The sequence below is a fragment of the Bos mutus genome, chromosome 24, assembly GCF_027580195.1.
Source record: "Bos mutus isolate GX-2022 chromosome 24, NWIPB_WYAK_1.1, whole genome shotgun sequence".
NCBI lineage: Eukaryota > Metazoa > Chordata > Mammalia > Artiodactyla > Bovidae > Bos > Bos mutus.
In genome coordinates, this window is record NC_091640.1 from 2,837,957 (window position 1) to 2,858,665 (window position 20,709).

The 20,709-nt window shown below is 45.4% G+C and overlaps 1 long non-coding RNA gene across 1 annotated transcript in view; it reads left to right on the forward strand.

Annotated features, from left to right (window-relative positions):
- The first annotated feature begins 281 nt into the window (after positions 1-281).
- LOC138985368 (uncharacterized) overlaps positions 282-20,709 on the forward strand; it is a 32,939-nt gene continuing 12,511 nt past the window's right edge. The window contains exons 1-2 of the long non-coding RNA XR_011462433.1: positions 282-491; positions 1,501-1,590. This is a non-coding gene — a long non-coding RNA (uncharacterized lncRNA). The remainder of the gene's footprint in view (positions 492-1,500; positions 1,591-20,709) is intronic.

Below are 20,709 nucleotides of genomic sequence, written 5' to 3' on the forward strand. Positions count from 1 at the left end.
AGCATACAGGAGTCTCACGTCAGTTAAGGGTAGATCAGATTTTGTCGTGGAAGGCGCTACGAAATATTTGCGGTTTTTGCAATCTTTGGGGATTTTGCAGATGCAGGCAAGGGACCGAACATCTGTGTTTAACACAGACGCTGGCCCTGCCGTCGCTGAGGACGTGTGTTCCCTCACGGAAGTGCTGCGCTCCGCCAGGCCCTTGGAGGATGGCGGGCGCCAGGGCCCCCGCCGCATGTGTGCAGCCACGTGACCCTTCCATCAGGGGCCTGGACGCCAGGCGGAGGTGGAGCCTGGCGGAGGTGGAGCCTGGCCGCAAGCTTGACGCTGGAAGGGCCGTGTGGCACGGCCCCGCATGCGCGGCCCATCGGCTGCTTCTCCTGCTGCCGTCAAGTTAGAGGCCCCCAGCTGCCCCAGGAGAAACGTGCCCTCCACCTCCTGTCTGGGCTCCTCTCGTTCCTGGTCCCCAAGGCCTCTCTGGCCTCCCACGTGTAAGTGACCCCCGCTGGAGGCCCCTTACCACCCAGAGTGCGTGTGGCACCGGCCATCGGCGTGTTCTGTTACACCTCCTGCTCCTCCCGGGAGGTCTCCAGTTTCTCCGTGACTGAGGCGGGCCCTCGAGCCCCGGTTGGTGTTGCCTCCGGTCTGCAGGGCCTCAGAGAGGTCACCGCATCCTCCCAGGCTTGGTCTTATGGCCCATGAGCCCCCTATGAGTTTAACGCCCTTTGGTTACTTTTCCAACCTAGGGATAAAAGGTACGTTATTATTGTCCCAGAGTTAAGAAAGGCCAGCTCTGTGTGTCTTTGTGTGTTTAATTCCCCTACAGTGGCAGAATAACAAAGTTTTTGTAACTTACGAACCATTCTGAATGGTGGCCCAGGTTTAAATTGGGCTTCCCGTTGAAACTTCTTAGCAGAATCTATGGCCCTTCAAAGAAACCATACTGGGTTTGTACAGTCCAGGAAGGCTGCCTCGCAACAAATATGTGATGGCCTCCTTTGGGGAACACAATTAGATATCATTTCACAACAAAATATTCTCTAGGAGAATTCTCTTTGTGGGCAGCATTTCAAGGTTTCTTTAGGCTAAATTAATTAAATGTTGTATGTTAGAGGCAGACGCAGGAAGGAAAGGTGCAATATATAGAAGAGATTCCCAGTGGTATATTCCGATGCTCAGAAAATGAGAGCTTTGTGGTTACTTTATTTTCAAGTTACCTGTATTTACAAGAAACAAAGTGGAAAATGAATTTGAGATTTTAGACCATTCCTGTCCAGGAGATGCCTTCATTGAGGATAACGGGGTGGGGCGGGGTGTCTGGGACCCTTGATCACACTCTCGCATCCCTGGCTGGCGTGTGGACGGCTCAGTTCTCAGTGGTCCCATCCGCTGACCTCTCATGGTCGGTGAACCCAGGTGCCTTCTTTCGGCTTCTCACAGCACCCTTTCCCTCCCAGGTCTGGCCCCATCCCAGCCCTTTCTTCCTCCTCTTGTCTCCAGGCGACTTGGCCGTGTGAACTCAGAAGGGAGACCAAGCTGGAAATAAAGGACCTGTTATTTCATGGAGCAGAGACAAGCAACACCTTGGAGGTAAGCGATGATAACTGTTACAAGCCAGGCATAGCTCGGGGCAGGTGAGCCGTGTGTTAATGAGGCCCCACCTCCCGCTTCCTGACACATGGCTGTCATTGTTCAGATGCGCAGCGTCCTGACTGATGGCTGGGTCACCCTGCCCGCAGTCGGAGCATGCTGTCTTCCTTCTTCCACTGAAGCTTCTGATCTGCTGACCCCAGGGTGACCTGGTGGAGGCGGAGCTGAAATTAACATGTCTCTTTAGTTAAATTTTTAAAGAAGGGGAAGTGGGGGCAGAAAGGAGGAGGAGAAACTTTTAGGCTAATACGTTGTTAATAAAGATTGAAAACATATGTCACTGTTCAAGTATGTCCTGTCAGTTTAGCCCAGATAAAAAAACACTGCGGCCTCTTGGAACAGGAAAGGAGGAGGCTGCTGCAGCCATGGACAGCTGAACACACTCATCCTCAGGGCCCCCGTCAGAGCTCCTCTTGGCCTTCCTTAAGTGTAACGGGTGCCGATCTTGCCACTCACTGCTTGGTTGCCAAAATCTCCTTTTAAAAGTGTGTTTAGATCCCTGCTTAGTATGGTGAGATGGTTTTCTTTGCGCTCAGGAGTGGGCGTTGTGTGTTTTTTTACTTCATGTGCCAGGAGGCTCAGAGATTTGGAAAGAGAAAAAAATAAAAGTGTTTTCATGTTGCACATCACATTCAAAATGTAGCCAGAGACCACCGGACCTAGGAAGTTTGAATAATTTCACTTTGCCTCTGGGTTTATCATCCTACTTCATGAGAAACCATGTTATTAACGAGCAAAGCAGGATGAAACTAAATCCCTTTAAATGCTTCCTGCTTGATTTCTCTTAGAAAGTAGACTCATTCCTCTTCCCAATTAGTCATTTTTTTTTCTCTTTCACACAATGGTAACTGTTTTTTTTTTTTTTTAATTTTAATGTATTTTCTGTGCAGCTAGTTTAAGAACGTAATATGTGACTGATTTGTGTACTTCCAAGGTAAGGAGAATGTTGTGATTTCTTTATGTTTTTAGACATCACGAACCTTTTAATATCACCTTTATACGGTCTTGACTTGGGAGTCTGTCTAAAATTAAGGTGTTATCTGGCCATTGTCTGTTCCGTCTCAGTATTAATAGCCGAACATGACATTTGATTTTAGTAGTTAAGAAGGTGGCAGAGCTGTCCATCAGAAAAACCTCCCTGTCTTTTTTCAGTTGGATCGATGGCAACATAAACACTCAACACTGGATCCACAGAGTACAAGCTATTAAGAAGAAGAGATGAAGCAATGTTACTATGTTGTTAATAAGCTTATTTCCCCTCAACTGTAAGAGAAAGATGGTATTCATTGTAGTCTTTACTAGGCTTACCATCATAACTTTACATTACTGATCTCTCACCAAACTGGCCCATGTATGAGGAGTTTCATAATTTCACATTCTGAGCAATTTATCACATCAGGTCCATTTGCAGATGAGAACTTCTCAAAACGAACATCACAGTGTTCAAGTCGTTTACATTTGATTTGTGATGAGATCCTCAGATCTTGCCTGAGAGTTATTCTGGATTTTCTGACACAGTTCTGAATTCAAGCAATTTAAAATTTACCCATTAAAGTGATTCACTAACCATATAATAAAAAGATGAATATTGATGTAAATTAGTGCGTAACTCAGAAAGAGTCCATTGTTAGTATTCTGAGATTTGGTTCTGAAATGGCCATGATGATTCTATAATAAATTGACAAACTGTCATCCTCAGCGGGAAGTTGTCAAGATTCCCCTTACGTTCGAGAATCATTTATGGTTGGGACTTTCAAGGAGATCAGAGTGGGTTCTCATTTGCATCGACTTTAGGAAGCAATTGGACAAATGCATATTGGGTATGCACTGTGTCCTGGGTGTGGTGCAGCCTCATCTGGGTTTAGGTGTGCAGGAAATACCCCTGAGAGAAGCACAGACTGCTGTGTGCCAGTTCAACCGAGAGGCCTGCGTCGCGCTGTTACAGCTGTTGGGTGTTCTAATGTGGTCCAAACTGTCCGGGTCTGAAAAGCTGCCTTAGGGACCTTTGTTTCCTGGTCTGTAGGCAGCCTGTCTGTAACACCAGGAAGTGGGACTGATAAACCTCGAAATCTCTGACCACGTTTTGTAATTCTGCCCTGTCCAACACGCATTTTTCTGCTGTGCATTCACAGACTATAGGGAAGAATTTGTGATTAATAAGCCACTGAAGAATGTTTTTTATTCCCTTCTGGGTTACAAATACAATCAGAGTTCTGAACATTCAAATTAGAAGTGGATGTTGCAATGGTAGTGATGCAAGTGTGTGATCTATTTGCGTTTGGGCTGGAATGGAAGCTTTTTTTTTTTCATTTCTGGGACAAGCCACTTAATCATATTTGGGTTAAAAAGCAGAGACCAGTGAGGAGAGGATGGGGCTGGGTGACAATGGAAGCTAGGCCTCATCTTGGTGGCCCAGCTTTGCTCGTTCAGACTGATTCCTGATATACAGGCTCAGAGGAGGAGCCTCCAGATAGGAGAGAATGAATCTGTCAGATCCATTTTTCTTCTTTTTCTTGAGGGTGAATTTATTTTTCATGTTTTGAAAGGAGTGTGTGACCATGTTGCCACCAAGTCCTTTTTCCCCTGGAATCATATTTCCGTTTTCATTTCTAACAAAGCACCTCTTTGGGTCCCAGGATCTCATTGGTTCATCTCTCTCTGTCCGAACAATCCTTTGCATTTCACACTTTATGCCAAAGGAAGAAACGTGGTGAATGCGGCTCGTAATGATGATGGATGACATCGTGAGTCCTCGTGGCCAGCGAGTTGGCCAAATTACCTGAGCCTGCCAGCCTGCTGACTTGGGTCTGAATTATGGAGAAGATGAATTTTGGAATCTTTTTTGCTGCTAGGACAATGAATAAGCTTTGTTCCTAGACTATAGGAACACTGGAGGAAACAGTGATTGTGTAGCCTCAGAAATACAGCAAAATGGGGTCTTGGTAGACTTTGGCCGTCACCCAAGAACCCAGAAGTACAGGCACAGGAGAGGAGATGGACGGGGTGCCCTCTGGAGCACCCTCCCGTCCTCCGCCTTCCCTGCTGGCCCCTGACCTCTGCCCGAGGGAAGGTCAAGGCTGGTCTGGGAGCTACACGTGGTCACTGCAGGTCAACTGTCAGTGGCTCCTGGAGACTCCGTTTTTCCCTCCCCAGTTCTTCGCTTGCTTTGCGACGTTAGAACCTTGTCAGTCTACTGAAGTTCCCGCCTTCGCTGGACCAGCTCTTGGAGTCAATAACAGATTACAGAGAGAAGTCTGACACCCGACCTGTCACCCCGGCCTGCTCGTCTTGGGCGTCTGAGGTCCCCCTGACCTCTCCCAGGAGCTCCCTGCCCTCTGCTCTGTGCCCTGGTCTTCCCCCCGCCTCCGCCTCTCCTGGGGGCTCTTACTCCACAGTAACACCTTCCACTTTGCTTTCTATTGCTTTTGATTTCTCATCCTTCCTCTCAGTGTTTGACTTTTCTCAAACTTTTTTCTCCTGTTGAAGACTCACTTAGTGCCACGTCGCTGCCCCGTTTCCCGCCTTTAGCCACTGAGACCCTCAGCTTGCTGCCGTTCGGCCCCGCCCCACGCCCGACGTCGCCGTGACCAGCCCTGTAGTCTTTGCCCTTCAGGCCTCTGAGGGCTGCTGCTCTCGGTCGGCTTGGTTTGCTGAGTTTTACCCCGGATTCTCCCTACTTCCTGTCTCTTCTCGCCCCTCAGACCCTTTCCCGTCCTCTGTACTTCGTATGCTCTTTTCCTTCCTTCCTTCCCTCTCTCTCTTTTTTTTAATTAAGGAAAAAAAAAAAAAAACCTTTCTATTTTGTATTGGGGTATAGCCGGGTAACAAGGTTGTGGTAGTTTCAGCAAATGGTGCAGGCACTCAGCCGTACATATCCATGTATCCGTTCTCCCCAGTCTCCCCTCCCCTGCAGGCTGGCATGTAACACTGAGCAGAGTTCCCTGTGCTATACAGTGGGTCCTTGTTGGTTACCCATTTTAAATCTAGCAGTGTGTACACGACCTTTCCAAACTCCCTAACTATCCCCTCCCCCTGGCAACCATAAGTTAATTCTCTAAATCTGTGATCTCTTTCTGTTTTGCAAGACACTTCATTTGTACCATTTCTTTTTAGATCCAACATATGAGGGATGTCATAAGGCGTTTCTCCTTCTCTGTCTGACTTAACTCACTCAGTATGACACTGTCTGGGTCCATCCATGACGCTGCAAATGGCTTTGTTCCATTCTTCCCACAGGCTGAGTAATATTCCCTTGTATACATGTACCACATCTTCTTTGTCCATCCCTCTGTTGATGGACATTTGGGTTGCTTCCAAGTCTTGGCTTTTGTAAACAGTGGTGCAATGAACACTGGGGTGCATGTATCCTTTCAGATCATGTTTTTCTCTGGATATATGCCCAGGAGTGGGGTTGCAGGATCAGATAGATCAGGGGAGCTCTAGTTTTCGTTTTTTAAGGAATCTCCGTACAGTTCCCCATACTGGCTGTAAAATTTACATTCCCACCAACAGTGTAGTAGGCTTCTCTCCTTTCCACACCCTCGCTAGTATTTGCTGTGTGTGGATTTTTTTGATGATGGCCATTCTGGTTCCCACCCCGTCTTTCTTTCTCTGTTCTCCAGATATTTCTTTGCATTTAGAGTCTTATTAAGCATCTGACTCCGAAGGCTCCTAAATCTGAACTACCAGCCCCGAGTGCTTTTCTGAAAGCCAGAACTACATCCCCGAGTTGCCCACGTGACATTCTCTCCTGGACCAACTTACTGCTTCTTTACTTGACTTTACTTGTCTACCTGGTGTTTACTGAATGCTCCCGTACCAGATGCTGGGCCAGGCCCTGGAAAAACAGTAGTGAAAAATCCAGTCCCTACCCGCAGGTGGGGGCAGATAGATTCAGACACGGAAGCAAGAAATTATAATACTAAGGCTGTGATGGTGGTGGTAACTCTGTTATGGGAAGAGCTTACAGTGGAGAGGAAGGGCTGAGCTGAGACTTCTAACATACGAGGTCTTCTCCGGCTTATTGCACCCATGTTTTAAAATTTTCAATATATGAATCCTGAACGTGTTTTGTTGAGTATATAAGTAAGTATTTCATTTTCTTTAGATGGCAAATGATACTGTGTTTATAGTTTGATTTCCATAGCTCATGGTTACTGTTTCCAAATGGGATTGGCTTTTGTGTGTTAATCTTGTTTCTGCAAACTTGCTGAACTCACCTTTGAGTTTCAGGAGTGATCTTACAGATTCTTTGGGATTCTGTAGAAATAAGGTGAAAAATTACATCATCTGCAAACAAGGATAGTTTGATTTCCTCCTTTCCAATCTACTTTATTTATTTATTTATTTATTTTTGGCTGAGCTGGGTCTTCCCTGCTGCATGAGCTTCACTCTAGTTGCGGAGAGTGGAGGCCCCTTTCTGCTTGTGATGTGTGGGCGTCTCTTGCTGCAGAGCATGGGCTCTGGGGTGCACGGCTTCAGTAGCTGTGGCATGTGGGCTTAGCTGCCCCGCAGCCTGTGGGGTCTTCCTGGACCAGGGGTCTGATCTGCGTCTCCTGCCAACCAGCCGGACGTGGCCTGCTGTGACCGGCGTTCACCCCTCTGGGTGACACGTGACACCTTGCTGCCGCGTGGTCCTCTTCACTCGCTCCACGTCTAAATGCAGCTCGAGGATGTCATTTTTCTTTCAGCCATCATATATTGTTTAGAAAATTCACAAGGAAGAGGATAATTCATTATATATTCTCACACTTCTGCTCTTTCCATTACTCTTTCTTCTTTTCTAATTAGAGTCCAAAATTTCTTCTTTTTTTCATTTTCTTTAAGTTTGAAGTACTCACTTTAAGCATGCTTTAAATCCCTGGTGGCTCAGACAGTAAAGCGTCTGCTTGCAATGCGGGAGACCCGGGTTTGACCCGGGTTTGATCCCTGGGTTGGGAAGATCCCCTGGAGAAGGAAATGGCAACTTACTCCAGTACTCTTGCCTGGAAAATCCCATGGATGGAGCCTGGTAGGCTACAGTCCATGGGGTCGCCAAGAGTCGGACACGACTGAGCCACTTCACTTCACTTCATGCTCGTCAGAAGTTCTTTTCTTTTTTTCCTTTCATCTAAGAGTGTTTTTATTTCTCCATCATCCCTGAAGCACAGCTTTACTGGTTGACAGTTCTCTTCTTTTAGCCCTTGAAAAACATTGTGTCACTTCCCGGCCTCTGTGGTTTCTACTGAGAAATCTGTTGTCCCTGGAATTCATGTTCTCCTAAAGGTAATCTATCATTTTGTTCCTCTGTAGGCAGTGCACCATTTTTGCTTCTCTAAAGGTAATGTATTGTTTTTCTCTGGATGTCTTCAAGAGTTTTTCTGTCCTTAGTTTTCAGCAGTTTATGATATGACTGTGAGGTTATTGTATTTGGGTTTTATTCAGTTTCCTGAATCTGTTTAAGGTGTTCACCAAATCTGAGAAGTTTTCATCCATTATTTTCTCAAACACTCTTTTAGCACCACGGTTTTTCTCCTCACCTTCTGAGAGGGTCTGATATGAAGGTTTGGTCTTTTGTTATTGACCCCAGGCGTCTGAGCCTTGGTTGATGTTTTTTGTAGTCTGTCTGCTCTCTGTTGTTCAGACTGGGTGAGGTTTATTGATCTATCCTTCTGTTCCCCAGTTCTGTCTTCTTTCTTCTGCATTCTGCTATTGGACACTCTGCTATTTAAAAAATCTCTGTTATCGTATTTTTCAATTCTATTATTTCCATTTGGTTCTTTTTTATGACCTCTGTTTCTTTGCTGATATTTCTCTGCTTTTTCATTTGTTTCAAGATATATTGTAATTGTTTACTGAGGCAGTTTTGTAATGGATGCTTGAAAGTGCTCAACAGATAATTCTAACACCTGATTCATCTTAGTGTTAACATCAGTTGATGGACCTGTCTCATTCAGCTTGTGATTTTCTGATTCTTGTTATTATCGGTGTTTTAAAAAATACTATCCTCAACACTTTGAGTATTACGTTAGGAGTCTGTGGGACCTTGTAAATATTTTATTTAAAAAGGCAGTCACTCTATTTAAGCTTTGCGCATAGGTCATAGCCTACTTTTATAGGTTCGAACAGCAGTCTAATTTTTCAGACCCTTTCTGGGTCATTTGGTCTGTTTGGCTTATCTTGTGTTGCCAAGATTCAGAGTGGCTCCTACCTGTGCTGCCTGTGGTGGTGCCGGGAGATTCTCCAGGCCGGGCCACCTGGTGTGTCCAGGTGGAGGAGGACCGTCTCTGACCTGCAGGAGTAAAGAGCTTTCCCACGCCTGGCCACTCTGTGGTCGATGCCCTTACTCATGCCGCCCAGTGCCTCCCTGGGGCGGGTTTAGACCTGGGGGTGAATGAGAACACACCACAAAATAATGGGAGAAGGAAACGGAGGCAGTGCGGTCACTCTAGAGAAGACAGGCGAGAATGAGGATGGATAAACAAGAACCAAGCGACCAAGAGAGAGGGTGAGGTGAGCTGCCAGTGTCCCATTAACTAGGATGGTCAGCTATAAAGGATTAATCCAGGACTAGACATATTTAGGAGAAGGCAGGGGCACCTCACTCCAGTACTCTTGCCTGGGGAATCCCATGGACGGAGGAGCCTGAAAGGCTGCAGTCCATGGGGTCACTAAGAGTCGGACACGACTGAGCGACTTCACTTTCACTTTTCACTTTCATGCACTGGAGAAGGAAATGGCAACCCACTCCAGTGTTCTTGCCTGGAGGATCCCAGGGCTGGGGGAGCCTACTGGGCTGCCGTCTATGGGGTCGCACAGAGTTGGACACGACTGAAGCGACTTAGCAGTAGCAGCAGACATATTTAATGATCTTTGGAACATATTTTTGAACTTCTTGAAATTAAGAATCCTAAGTTGTGACAGGTTTGGGTGGACAAGGTCCGTGTCAGTATAAATGTAGCATCAGAGGTAGAGAGGTTGAGGACTCAAGACTGTGAATTTGGAGCCATTCACGTGACGGGTAAAACAAAGAGAAAGAGACACATGAGCTGTACAGCAGATTTGAATCATCCACAACAGGTACCTTTGATTATCGTTGACTTACTAAGTTATATACCATTAGAATATAGGAAAATGAAAAAAAATTCATGCTTGTTCAAGATTACATGTACTTACGTACTTTATGTAAAATATTCAGATATGGTCAGGATTACACGTACTTTTTGTGTCATTAAATGTATGGTAGATAATTTTTAACAATGCCAGGGTATGTATTGTCTCTCGTAAAAGCTTCAACAATCCACATTCTAACCATGACCATGGAATACACAAAGCTGCTCAAATCTCCTTTAGGTTTGACTTCCTCAAAGTAAGCTTACAGCCAATCCTTTCCAGAGCATAGCTCATTTTAGTGAATTCTGACAGTAATTCCCATCATAACACTGGGAATTCTAACATTAATTCCCCTGAAGTTCCTTTGAGTTAAGTTACAAACAATTTAAATATTGAAAAAAAGGACTTTCTTAAAAAACAAACACAAACATTGCCTTAATATAGCGAGATGTGGCCTCAAAGTTAAAATACTGTTAATATTAGTAAAGGCAAGGTGACTTACAAGGGCAAAGTGAAAGTGAAAGTTGCTTAGTCGTGTCCGGCTCTTTGCAACCCCGTGGACTATACAGTCCATGGAATTCTCCAGGCCAGAATACTGGAGTGTGTAGCCTTTCCCTTCTCCAGGGGATCTTCCCAACCCAGGGATCAAACCCAGGTCTCCTGCATTGCAGGCGGATTCTTTACCTGCTGAGCCACAAGGGAAGCCGCTTATAAGGGTAAGATTATAGGTAAGTATGTTTCTGGAGAGGCATGTATTAATATGAAATAATAGCCCTAAAATCTTCACGTACTTTGTTCCCATAATAATACTTATATGTGCTTATTCTAAGGCACAATGCAGAGATTATCTTAGGAAAAAATTACCAGTAACTCACTTGATAAATTGGAAACTTTGTTCATAGGTTTCTGTGGAGAGGATCTTGAGTTCAGTAGAGACAATCTGCTCCTTTTGTGTATGTTGGAGTCTCTCTGGAGATCTTATCGAACACAGGAGGACCACAGATAGGGAGGACCAGAGATGTGGGAGGACCACAGAGCAGGTGGTCAAGGCACGTGGTGGGAAGAGCAGTGCTTGACACTGGGGAGCACTCAGCTGGGGAGCACTCAGCTTCTCCTCCTTTCTCGTTTCCTCTTTTCCTCTCATCCTCTCCCCTTTCCTTTCCTACTTTTAAACTCTGGGCGGAAGAAGTATTTAACAATATGTCTTGATCTTGAGATGTGAGCCAGTGGTCACAAATTAATGAAGCCCTAATTTAAGAGCTCTGAATACAGTACTGTGCGCATTTCTACACTTCGGCAGGATTTGAATTAAGGATCGTTTAATCCTGGTGCAGCCACTGCTTTGATAACACGAAAAGCCCCTTAGACTTCCTTCCCTGAATGTTTCAGGGAAGAAGGTTGTGCCAGGTCCAGTGAGCACACACACGGCAAACATGCAAGCTATTATAATTTTCCTTAGACGAGAAGGATCCCACAGACTCGCCAAGTGATCTGCTTTAAAACACCGTGGTCATCCAGAAGGTTGAGTTCTGTAAGAACACACGAGGCTCACACACAAGGCTCACATGGGCTCAGGGAGGTCACATCTGAAGAAGGCAGCAGTGTGGTTATGCTATTTGGGGTGTGGGGTGGATAAAGAATTCTGGGTGAGCCCAGAGGCTGAAGGAGCACTGTCTCCGTCTGTCTGTCATATTTTTTTACTTGAAAATAAGTAGGCCACTGAATCCATTCTGTTGTGTCAAATTATTTTTTAACTAAAAAGCTACAACATTGGGATTCAACTCAAAAGAGCCTGGCAATCCCAGGGGAAGGCAGGAAATCCTCTATGAGACTCGTTTTCTGTTCAGGGCGTAGGGCCAGGAATAGTCACCCCCGAGAGCCAGTCAGAATCCTTCTTGGACTTTGTAACCATGGCTCCAATCTTGGTGGTTTTAAGAAATTGCAATTTAAGCCCCTTGGGACAAGATGGTGGGAAATTGTTAGGCTAAGCACACTAATGTCACGGGTAGAACTTTGTATTCAGACGCAGAAGGTATTTTGACTTGTTCTTGTTGAGTCACTCAGTCCTGTCCGACTCTGCAACCCCATGTACTGCAGCACACCAGGCTTCCCTGTCTTTTACTCTCTCCGTGAGTTTGCTCAAACTCATGTCCATTGAGTCAGTGATGCCATCCAACCATCTCATCCTCTGTTACCCCCTTCTTCTCCTGCCTTCAGTCTTTCCCAGCATCAGGGTCTTTTCCAGTGAGTTGGCTTTTCACATCAGGTGGCCAAAGTATTGGAGCTTCAGCTTCAGCATCAGTCCTTCCAATGAATAATATTCAGGACTGACTTCCTGTAGGATTGATTGATTGGATCTCCTTGCAGTCCAAAGGACTCTCAAGGGTCTTCTCCAACACCACAGTTCAAATTCTTTGGCACTCAGCTTTCTTTATGGTCCAACTCTCACATCTATACATGACTACTGGAACACCATAGCTTTGACTAGACAGACCTTTGTCAGCAAAGTGATGTCTCTGCTTTTTAATAGGCTGTCTAGGTTTATGACACACCTAGATATTGTCTTTTAATTTGAGCTCTGGCAATATCAGAGATTGTCAGATGCACCAAGGGGGCTGACTACAGGAATGGGGCTCACCTGTTCTTTTCTCACCTGGACACAGAGTGTCAAGGAGAAAGCTCTGTCCATCTATGCAGTGTTATTAAGTCTGTCATGTAGAACTCAAAGTGCTATCTCTTCTCAACACTTTTCTCAAGTAATAGCACTTTTTTCTGATGGTAGTAAAAGTAACATAGTTACTGTAGAAACTTTGAAGTGCACAGGAATACACGACAAAGAAATGAAAGTCATCGTACTCTAGCTTGTTAAACGAAAGGTGGTATTTCATTTTCAATATTTTCCTTCTCTGACAATGAGGCTCAATTCATTCATAAGTTGACTAGATGTTTCTTTTGTATGTATGTGTGAGAACTATGAGCATTGTTCTCTATTGTGTTTTATATTCATCTTTTTGTAATTGTTGCTTGGTTGCTAAATCGTGTCTGACTCTTTTGAGACCCCATGGCTTGTAGCACGCCAGGCTCCTCTGTCCATGAGATTTCCCAGGCAAGAATACTGGAGTGGGTACCATTTCCTTCTCCAGGGGACCCTCCCAACCCAGGAATCAAAACCATGTCTCCTGCATTGCAGGCAGATTCTTTACCACTCAGTCACCTGAGAAGCTCCTTTTTGTTATTTGTCTGTAATAATTTTAAGTATTAAGATCACTGTCTTGATTGACCACACACGTTGCCTGTGGGTGTGCACACACATACAGAGGTACTGTTTTTCCCTTAAGGGATTACCTTATTTTTAGACTTGTTAAAAGAAGGGAAGCATTAGTTTGAAAGAGCTGAGTCTGTGAAGAGAGCCTGTTACGCATGATCATGAACCACTACAAGTGTGGATGCTGGAGAGACCAAGCCTCACTCCAGATCTGGGGTGATCACCTATCTGTCTCTCTGGGATGTTGGGGGTTCTTACCCAGAGGTGACTCTCAAGGCTTCCTGAAGCTCACTGTTTCCATTGTTATCTTGAACTGTGGGTCTCTGGTCTGTACTCTCCATCAGACCCCATTTGGATGCACATTAGTCCCAGCTGTTCTCTGGAATTGGAACACACGGGCTTTGCTGTCACACAGGCTTGGGTGCAAACGGTCTTGTTTATATTTATATATATATATATATATATACATATACATGCTAAAAACTGAGGAATATTCACCTGACTCCTCAAGGTCACAGAGTGATGAAAACTGCCAATCTCACAGGACCAGTGTCAGGATATGTGTATATATACACACAGGTGTGCATACATGCACACATATACACACACCTCACATACACACATACGTACATAACAGCACAGACGTATACACGCAAACACACACACTTGCATATCACATATATAATACACAGACATATGCATACACGTACATGAGTATGGACACATATACATGCAATACATACATACATGCACATATACATGTGTATACAGCTAGACATATACATGTATCACACATATAACACAGACACACAAAGATATAAACACACAAAATTGCATGAGTATACATACACACACAGATACATGCAATACAATATATACATGACCACACACATATACATCTAGACATACACATATATGCACAAAAATGCATACGTACATACATGTCCATACACATTTATCCACGTATATACTTACATATACAGTGTCAGTTGCTCAATAGTGTCTGACTCTGTGATCCCATGGACTGTAACCCTCCAGGCTCCTCTGTCCATGGGATTTCCCAGGCAAGAATACTGGAGTGGGTTCCCATTCCCTTCTCCAGGGGAGCTTCCTGACCCAGGGATCAAACCTGGGTCTCCTGCCTTGCAGGCAGATTCTTTACTGTCTGAGCCACAGGGAATCCCCATACTTTTACATAAATATGCAGATACACACACATACAGACATATACACAATACACAGTGTGAGAGAGAAGACACGGACGCACAGTAGGTCTGCACGTGGAGGAGCATTTAGCTTGGTTTGGGCTTCTCTGGGTCTGAACTGTAGGTTTCTTCCAGTAGCTGTTCTGCTGGACACCTTGGTACAGACCCCTGCCTTGCTTCTCTGTGAACTTGATCCCCTCGGTGACCCAGGGATTCCAGGCACCAGCTCTGAGTCTAGGCACCTCAGGATGGTCCCTTCCAGTTGGCCAGTTGCCTGCTCAGGAAGGCGAGGTCTCTTGCCGGAAAGCACATGGTGTGAAGAGCTGTGACGGCCCGGGGTCTGTGCGTTTCAGTGCCCCAGCTTTCCGTCCCACAGAGCAACTTCCCAAACCGAGGGGCGCTGAGTATGAACATTCCTCCTCCTACGGTCCCATCACACCCACCGGAAGCCGGCGTCCAGCATGTGTGAACCGTCTGCTTGGTCCTGCTCAGCACACACGTACATCCTCCTGTGAGATCACAGCCCTTTTCTCTCAGCCCTATTAGCACGTCATCTGTAGACAATTTACATTTTCAATCTGAATTTTCACTTCAGAGTCCTTCTCAAGATCTGCTTTCATTTCGGTTTCTTCCTCAGTCTCAATGCCTTCAGTACCTTCATCCTTTCCTGTGGAGCCTCACGTATCTCACTGAGATGACAGGCCACAGTGAAATGCCATCTGCCTCTGACTCATCTTGATCCCACCCTACTCCAGCCCACATTAAAAAACAATGTGTCAAAGCAGTTTTTCACATGAGGAGCCTGATACTTCCATGCATCAGTTCACGGATGAGCGTGGGCAGTGGGGAGCCAAGAGGTAGTAAATGGCAGGACTGCAGGATGGAACCAGAGCTCCTTGGCCTGGAGAAGTGACCAGAGGACTAGGGTCAGTCTGCCTCCTGAGGTTGGACACTGAGGAGCCTCTGAGTTAGCAAGAGCTGTGAGTTTTGAAGGTGCTCCAGTAACCCTCTTGTGGACTGCTTTATGGAGCATCACATGATGGCTGAGCACAGGCTGCAGGGCCTGGCGTCCTGGGTCAGGCCCGTGCTGCCAGGCAGAGCCTGCATCCCTGGGCACATGAAACTCTGGTTTCCATTTATTCACCTGTAAAGTGTTGGGTGGGGGAGGGAAGCTGTGAAATTAAAAGACACTTGCTCCATGGAAGGAAAGTTATGACCAACCTAGATAGCATATTCAAAAGCAGAGACATTACTTCTCAACAAAGGTCCGTCTAGTCAAGGCTATGGTTTTTCCAGTGGTCATGTGTGAATGTGAGAGTTAGACTATAAAGAAAGCTGAGTGCCAACAAATTGATGCTTTTGAATCATGGTGTTGGAGAAGACTCTTGAGAGTCCCTTGGACATCAAGGAGATCCAACCAGCCCATCCTAAAGGAGATCAGTCCTGGGTGTTCATTGGAAGGACTGATGTTGAAGCTGAAACTCCATTCCTTTGGCCACCTGATGTGAAGAACTGACTCATTTGAAAAGACCCTGATGCTGGGAAAGATGGAACGCAGGAGAAGAAGGGGACCACAGAGGATGAGATGGTTGGATGGCATCACCGACTCAATGGACATGAGTTTGAGTAAACTCCGGGAGTTGATGATGGACAGGGAAGCCTGGTGTGCTGTAGTCCGTGGGGTCGCAAAGAGTTGGACACAACTGAGAGACTAAACTGAATTGAAAGTGGGGATAAGAGCAGCTATCTTATAAGAGTCGGAGAAGAAGAAATGACTTCATCCTTGATAAGTACTTAGAACAATTTCTGCATTGTTTTTACCAAACAGTTTTTATTTGTGTTTACCAAACCCTACAAATCCTGTAGGGTTTGGTAAACACTGATAATAATAAAATTATCATCAGCAGTAACAACTGTCATTCCATTATGAAGGAGGTCCTGTAGAAGAGTTGCGGTGCGAAGGAACGGGAATGTAACGGGCTGGTGGCAGGTACGGCCCTTCTCAGCTTTACACGTACCAGACCTCGAAATGCTTTATTACTCTGTGCTGTTTTACCCGCCAGCAAGTTTATGATTGCGAGCGTAACTCTGCGTGGATTAACACAGACTGAAGGAAACGCAGTCCTTGGCCTTCAAAAACGTCCAGTTTTATGTCAGCAGTTTCAGAAACACTTTGCCCAATTGATTTAGCTCAGATGGCCTCTTTCTATATGCATGACAGGAGAAGAGGGAATATATTAAATTATTTCCCCCACACTTTATTTTTTTTTTTTTACTTCTTTCCCCCTCAGTAATCTGATACGTTGATGTGTGGGATGAAAGTGTGTTCCTGTCTCTGGGTTTCCCATGGTTCGCCCCCTCCCTCAGCTGTGCCAATTTCTTTTATAGCGACTTGGGCGCTGCAACGCCTCTTCAGTGGTCCATTTTTTTGGCCAGGACATAGATTTGCAAGGGTTTCTAATACTGACCTCAAGACTGCAGAGGAGTAGTATCATGAAATTCTGCCCTTAATTCTTTGGCTTGACTGTAAAGGCTGTGTGTCAGCTCAGTCTAAATGTGTGAGGGATTTATTCAGAGTGGCTAGAACGTAGGCTCAGGAAGCTGAGTGGCTGCGAAGTACTTGCAGTGTTGGCCTGGAAGCCACACTCTGGCCAGAGTGGGGACCGCATCTGCCCCTTAAAGGTCCTCACTGGGACTAGCTCAGACGACAGGTTGTGCTCACTGAGCCCGGCTCTCAGCCACGTTCTCACGAGTGACCTCACGGCGTTCTTCCCTCAGCTGGGGAGGTTGTACTAGAGTATGATCTACAGCCGAGAAAAGTGAGGCTCACAAAACGACTTTCCTCAAATCAGAGAGTGAACCAGTGGCAGAAGGGGATGGGTAGGCCATTCGATCCTTCATCAATGATCTGGTGACGGTTTTTAAAGAAAAACATATGAAGGAACAGGCCAGGGTCTGGTGAGTTACAGCCTGGGCTCTTAATCATTCATGTATGTTTGTTTATACAACAGAAACCTAGAGGAAGTGATGGCCAGTGCGGTTGCTCAGACAAAATCTGGGTAAATGCACGGTGAGTTCCAAGACGAATGTTGTATTTCAAATAGTTTACACCTACCTCTTCCAGTTACAGAAAGTCACCAAATTCCAGCACCAGGGGTCAATGTGACTGAGAGTTTCTAACTTCTCTGGATTGCACTTACTTCTCCTACTTGCCAAGGAGGTGGTGGTGTGTCATTTCCAGGAAAGGTTACCAAATATGATGTTTGGTATGAATTTATGGTCATTGGGCAACTCAGGATGCATTTTGCTTTTTTCTTGGTTAAAATTTCTTTAGTATTCATTCCTTACCTGGAAATAAAACTGGAGGATGAGGTTTCGCACTGCTCATGTAACCAGGCAGTTCTGTGGGGACTTGGCTGTGAGAAGCCTTCCAGAGTTGAGGTGGCCTGATGTCTTGGAGGCGGTGCTGGGGTTTTGTGGGAACCGGCAGGGGTGCTGTTGGGACACTGAGAACAGGAGCCTCTGGTGGGAGGAAGTGGTGGGTGCAGTTTCCAACGTGAAAGACCAGGGAACAGACTGCGACCTCTCTAGGAGGTGAAGCCAAGGAAGCAAGTGGCTATTTCTCACCTTTGCACAATGGATCTTATTTTCCACCGAGGCCTGTCCTGTACTTATTCATTCTTTTCTGACACATAGACTGGACATGGGACCAACTCCTAGAGATGCCCGTGAGAGTCAGGCCCTCTGAGGTGCACCACTTCTTGGTCTCATTTATCTGTTTATTTAACTTTTTTAAAAGAAGTATAGTTGATTCACAGCATTGAGTTCATTTCTGCTGGACAGCAAAGTAGTTCAGTTATACATATATATACATTCTTTTTAAAATTTTTTCTTTTCCATTATGGTTTATCAGAGGATACAGAATGCAGCTCTGTGTGATGCACAGTAGGCTCTTGCTGTGTATCCATCCTATACGTAACGGCTGACACTTGCCAACCCCAACCTCGCACTCACTTCCTCCCCCAGCCTCCTGGTGAGTCCTCCTCCACCCCACCCCCTTGGCAACCACAGTTCTATCCTCTGTGTCCGGGTCTCACTTATTTTGGTATTCAAACTCATATGATTCTGCCTTTGGATTGCTTATTATTAGACAAAAGGCTAGTCATTTTGGGGTGGGGGTGGTGGGCATGCAACTCTGCAGATTAAAAACTTTGATTGGCACAAGGCCCAGGAGAGGAGAGAGGCACTGCGCCTGGAAAGAACCTGTGTTCTTTGTGGGAAATGTTTGCTCCATTGAACCAGATGAGGACATCTGTTTACTTCAGTAAGAAGTAGCCAAGTCAGTTATGTTTAGATTTTTACTTTTGTCATTGGTTAGTTGCCTTCTTTAGAAAACCAATTGGAAAAGGAGTTGGCATTTCAAGCCCCAGATGTCAAAATGGCTTATTCTATAGGAGTTTCAATGAAAAAGAACTTTTGTTATCGTGTAAAGCTGCAAAACACAAATATCACTGAATATTTAGAATAGATTCTAAGTATTTTCACACAGAATGAGTGTAGTTATTTTTCCTAATTCTTAGTAACAAATGCCTTTTCAGCCCTTAGTCCAACTCCCATTCTAACTCTCAGCTCAAGACCTAAGGCTTTTCCTCACTCTCATTAACCCAGGGCTTTTCATAGCTCCTCTTCATGACTTCACAAGGCCTCAGCCACTCCAGCAGAGCTCTGGGCTGGACTGCAGCCTCTTTATCCTCTGCTGGGCTCTAGATAGGGGTCCTTCAGTAATCAATACAGGTCTGTGATAATTCAAATTGCATTCTATAATTACCAGATCAATTATATCCAGCTTGTGTGACCGCAGCTCGTGGTCTAAGAGTAAAAACCATATTCAAGGGCATAAACCCGACCTTTGAGCATTTTCAGCATTCCTAACATTTTAAACTTCACCCCAGAAATCTCAGTCATAAATTTGAACTGTTGTCTTTTGATACAGCTGTAAATCTAGGAAAATCATATGACCTTACATAGAAAATGAAATACCCATTTACAACAGGAATGTAAACTTTAAATCACTTTAGTCTTTTCCTGGTAGAGTTTAAAGTGACCTGTTCAGGACATCCTTACCAATCCATATTGGTGGATGTTCTGGAGGTCTTTATTATATACGTATCTGTCTCTGGGGAGAAGGGACTGTTGACTACCAGCTTTACTTTATTTTTTAAGCGTTTCTGTAAGTAGCATAAACCTCTATCTCTTACTCTTCCCAATTGACTTTATCTTAACATCTTGATTTCAGGAACTTTTCCATTTTCTTCCAATTATGGACTTTGAAAAGCCAACAGTTGCATCATCTTTAGAGACACACGCCTGGAATCCGGGCTTTCTTTATTATTCTCACTATTTACTAAATCAGGCTGTTCAAACTGGACATGAAACCGCAGAGATGATGTGAAGTAACCCTGTTTGTCCTGTATCATTAATTCATGTTTTACACTGAAGTGTATAAAAACTATTAGGACACCTGATGAAGCTCTTTGAAGGATAGTGTTTGAGTCTCTTGGGAAAAGATGATATATTATTTAAAACAATAATCTAGATGTCTTTAAAAATTCAGCGCCAGTTCTGTGCAATGAAGATTTATTGAGGGCCTCCTTGGGAGAGGCAGGGAAGATGCCAAAAACGGGGGACATGTGTGAGTGAGTGTCCACCTTCAAGGATGTGTTGGTGGGACGCAAAATGCAGAAAGAGCAGGATAAGGCGACTTTCAGCTGCTGTTTCAGTGTGAGTGTCAGCATTTGACATGGATTGTCCTCATAATCCTTACAAGAGAATGAGCCCTATGAAATGCCCTGCAGAAGAGCACAGAGCCAGAAAACAGAGGTGCTGTCCCTGTGCATCTGAAGGGAACGCAGGCTGTGGGAGAGGAGGCAGAGGTCCATGGACGACCGATGCTCTAAACCAGGCTGTGGACCAGGTGTGGTGCTCTGAGGTGGATGTGGGGAGAGAGGGGAGACGCAGTCAGCAGATCAGTGCCTCGTCTCTCCACCTCTGGACACTCAGCAAAGCTGTTAAGTAGTGTTGGTTCATTTCTTTGCTGGAATTCAGGTTTATGTGATGCTGTGAACTTCAAGCCTCAGCATCTTCAATCACTTGACTCACTCAGCAAACATCACAGGTAACAATGAAATGCATGAGTACATTTGAAACACTGGACAAGATCTTGGCGACTGTGTTCTCTGCCTGGGCTCCCAGAGAGGTGGTCTCCTGGCCTGTGCTCCCCACTCGGGGCAGTGCTGGGCCCGGGGGCATGTGTGTGGAACTGGGGGGCAGTTCCTCACCTGTGCACAGGTAGTCCCCTGCAGGAGGTGGGAAGGGGCCCGCGCATCTTCGGCCCTCTTGTGAGGTGCAGTGGATTGGAGCTGGTCCCTTCAGTGGAGCGACAGTGATGGTCCCAGTGTTCTCTTTGATGCTGGGTCACACAGTATTCGGAGTGGGGAC